The 3349-nt window shown below is 54.0% G+C and overlaps 1 protein-coding gene across 1 annotated transcript in view; it reads left to right on the top strand.

Annotated features, from left to right (window-relative positions):
* LOC104491853 (guanine nucleotide-binding protein G(k) subunit alpha) overlaps positions 1 to 3349 on the top strand; it is a gene marked incomplete at its 5' end in the record, with an annotated part of 11352 nt that overhangs the window by 3148 nt on the left and 4855 nt on the right. The gene's annotated exons all lie outside the window — the stretch shown is intronic.

The following is a 3349-nucleotide window of genomic DNA, read 5'->3' as shown; positions in this document are numbered from 1 at the left end:
ATCCCAGGTCAGGTTGGCCCTTGGGGCTCTGGGTGCAGATGTCCCTGCTGCCTGCAGGGGTTGGACTGGAGGAGTGTTGAAGGTCTCTTCAACCCAAACCAGTCTGTAGTTCTGAAATATCCTGCCACTGGCAGGTCAATACTCATTGCTGTTCTCTGTAACAGCCCTCGCTATGCGCCTGTTCCGGGGTCTGACGCCACTCGGGCAGCACTGCCGGCTGCTAGAAACCTGATTATTGTTCTGTTTCTCAAACGCATGCAATCTCTTAATGATGGGGAAGTCATGAAGAGATAAACGGGCTGCTGCTGGCTGGCTAACAGAGCTCTGACTAAATACCTCCTCTGTTTCCAAGAGGCAGGTTCATGCAGGAAGGGGAAACTGTTTCTTTTAACGAGCAAAACAGTTGTTGCTTTTTTCTTTTTTTAGAACAAATATTTGGAACTCTAAAGGCTGATTTTGGGGTTAATAATGACCGGCTGAAAACTCATCTCAATTTAGCCAGGTTTTAAGCCTTTGAAAAATTCATTTGGAAATGCCTTTATAAAGAAACTGTTGATGTGTGAGAGCAGGCTCCCGCAGGCGCTTTCTGTGCAGAGCTAGAAAATAAAGGAGAATTTTTTTTTTTCTAAATCTGCAGCGCCTCGGCAGGGATCATGGGTTTAGATCAAGGTGAGGGAGCTGCCAGGAGCCTTCTCATATTCCTCCCTGCCTTTACAGTTCAAGGGAGGAGGGAGGGCATAAGTTAACGCAGAGCGGGGAAGAGGGAAAGATGAAGGACTTGTTGAGCAGAGGATCCAGGGCAGAAAGCGTGCGTGGCTGGGTGGAACTTGAGGAAGCTGAAGATGAGGAAACCTCGGCTTTGTGGTCTTTGAAAGAGAAGGAGAATTGCGGGCTGGGGCAGAAGGGGCTCAGAAGTGGCGCAGGCTGGGGAGAGAGGAGCTTGTCGGGCTAGTCAGTGCCCAGAGACAGGGTTTGGAGGGTTGTTTCAGTTCCTGAGTAACTGCAACCCACTCGTGTCCAGCTTCCGGTGCTGGTACATGCTGTCACGGCTGCTGTGGGCTGTGGCTGTTGCGGGCTGGTGCCAGCTCCATATGGCAGAGAGATTCCAGCCTGATGATGACCCATGTGGCAATCTTCTGATAGGAGAATTTTCCTTCCCGTCCTCAGACCACAGGAAGTTGCAGCAAAGCGGCGTTGTTTGGAGCTGTAGCTCAGCAGCTTAGTGCACTGCCTTTGGGCCTGACAGTCCCAGTTCCGGCTGCGGGGAGCTCTTGATAATAAATGCTTTGTGTGATGCTTTCAGAGCTAGGTTGGGCTGAGAAGTGGTTTTTTGTTGTTGGTGGGTTTTTTGCAGCACTAAAACTTGGGCAGAAACTACAGCTCCCTGCACATGCAGGTACTGAACCAGTGCCGGCCCTGGGAAGTCTCAGAGGGTCACGGAGACGAACCCAGGCTTTTGGTCAGCTCGTGGTTGCACTCGAGCCCGTGTTTTCCCAAAGGAAGGGAAAGCCACGCTGCCTTTTTGCAAGCTGATGTTTGCGAAGCGGTGGCGGCAAAGCTTGAGAAAGGGCTGGTCTGTAAACACAGGGCTCCAGGGTGGGGAGCGAGCGCTGCAGCCGCGGCCTGTGAAGGGGGCTGCGAGAAGAGGTCAGGGCTGCGTGGGACGTGGGAGGGAGCGGCAAGGTGTGTGTTTTCGGTTCCCAAAACACCATTTGTGAAGAACATCTTGAAGTGTTCAGACGGCCCCCGTGGCAACCTCCACTCTCAGACTGTGCTTTTCCAGCTGGTTTCTATTTTTTGTCAAGTTTCACTAAATCTATACGTGGTCAAGGGAAACGGCCAGGCTTTTTCGGCTCCTCAGCCTGGCTTTGCTGGGGGGCACGGCTGGCTCTGGCCAGGCACGGGGTGGCTAGGGGAGGCCAGGCACATGCACTCGGGCAGTTCTGCTACTGAGAAATCTCCTGGGCTGGGTCTTCCAGCTGCTTAAGCATTTCCACGGGATTTGCCCTTTGAGTCTCCCTAGAATTCGTCTGGCAAAGTGTATTTTTGAAGGCAGTTTGTGCTTAGTCTGATACACCTTGTCCTTTGCAAGCGGTTTGGTGAAGGTTGCCAGGCTCCCTCTGTGCCTCAGGGGGCTCCCTCCGTGCCGGCTGCCTGAAAAGTCTGCAGTAGGAATTATACCCCTTTCCCTGCCCAGACTTGTGATGCTCTGGCAGCAGATGCTTTCCAGCTTCAGCTTGCCCATGGATCCCATCGCCACTGACCCCTATCAGAGCCGGGCTGTTGGAATCGCTGGGTCTGTTCTTGGCCATTGCTCCCACCAGCTCCTGAACCCCCATGTCCCAGCTAAACTCGTACTGGTAGCGAAGGGGCAGGGGAGGAAATCTGCATTTTATTTCCTCGGCACAAACATTTCTGAACAGAAGCTTAATGAAGGTAAATACTTTCTGAATTCTGTTTTACAAAGCTAAAGCTAAAGCCAGTCCCCAGTGTAAGCTTTGGGTGCTGCATCTTCTGGTCAAAGAGCTGTTCACAAACCCCTCGTTCCACTGAATGTGGCAGGAGTTGGCCCATTCTGGCCTAAAACCGCCCGCGGATACCAGCTCTGTGAGAAGAGCCCCGCGGCACTGGGTGAGCATGGGCGGGAGGTGACGGGTAGGTTGGATTCTTCTGGGGCTCAGAAAATAGGTCAGAGCTCCGCAGACGTGCTGGCAGTCCCGGCCAGGGGAGATGCTGAAGCTGAGGGGAGGAGGATGTCGCCGGGTGATGAAGGCAAGTGGAAACATGGGTTCCTGACCCAGCTTTTGGGTGTGTGGGAAGGAGCGATTGCCGGCTGGCCACGGGTCTGTGGTGACAACACCAGACTGGCAGGGCCAGGTTTGTCACACCAGCGCAGAGCTGTCGTGCTGCTGAGACCTCACGATTACAGATGCTCCCCGTGAATGTGGCCTTTCCCCTGGGCTGAAGCGGGAGGCTGCTGCCTGCCCCGTAGTGGGAGAAGCGAGCCCAGGGGTGTTGCTGGCTGCAGCGAGGTTTCCAGCGCTGCTGGGAACAGTGTAAACGCGCCCAAGAGTTGACTTCAAAGGGAACCTGTGGCAGCTGGAGCTAGTTGGGGCCTCGCTGGGTGTGTGGCCGTGCCGCTGGGGAGCCGGGTTGCTCTTGCTGAAGGAACTGAACAAATCTGCCTGTTTCGGGAGTGGTTCTTGACGCTCAGTTTTCTTATCGTGGTTCCTTTGCCATGTCCTTGCCCTTTAATAGCGAACCACTGGATTTATAGCCTTGACTGCTTGGAATTGCCCCAGGAGGTGCCAGTCTGGACATGGCCTTTGCATCAGCAGAACTTCCTGCT

This window comes from Buceros rhinoceros, unplaced genomic scaffold (genome assembly GCF_000710305.1).
Source record: "Buceros rhinoceros silvestris isolate BGI_N320 unplaced genomic scaffold, ASM71030v1 scaffold24814, whole genome shotgun sequence".
NCBI lineage: Eukaryota > Metazoa > Chordata > Aves > Bucerotiformes > Bucerotidae > Buceros > Buceros rhinoceros.
The sequence above is the reverse complement of the archived record's forward strand: the minus strand, read 5'-3'. Positions and strand labels throughout refer to the sequence as shown.